General features: G+C 65.0%; 1 protein-coding gene across 1 annotated transcript in view; it reads right to left on the reverse strand.

The window, feature by feature from the left end:
• NOG (noggin) overlaps positions 1 to 386 on the reverse strand; it is a 3,798-nt gene that overhangs the window by 1,140 nt on the left and 2,272 nt on the right. The window lies entirely within an intron of this gene.

Below are 386 nucleotides of genomic sequence, written 5' to 3' on the forward strand. Positions count from 1 at the left end.
TCCCCCACCTCCGCCACCACCCCAGCGCTTTCCTTTTTTGCAAATGCTTCCCGGCCGGGCTCCTCTCGCAGGCTCCTCTCCGCCGCTCTGCACGGCGGCCGCGCACGTTGGCACCAGTTTGTCTGCTTTGCAAGGATCCAAAGCCTTTAAATTTCCTGCACTTTCAGCTCCATCACCATGGAAACCACCGACTCTCTGCTCACCCCCCCCTTCCATGCAAAAAAACAAAAACCACACACACGCACATGCACACGCACGCACATGCACACGCACGCACCCGCCCCGTCACCCCCGCAGCCCGCGGGGGATGCGCGTCTCTCCGGGCGGCCCCCCGGGTGGGTGCAGCGCCGCCACCCCCAGGCAGGGCTGGCTGCAGCTGGGCAAGG

This window comes from Alligator sinensis, unplaced genomic scaffold, assembly GCF_000455745.1.
Source record: "Alligator sinensis unplaced genomic scaffold, ASM45574v1 scaffold282_2, whole genome shotgun sequence".
NCBI lineage: Eukaryota > Metazoa > Chordata > Crocodylia > Alligatoridae > Alligator > Alligator sinensis.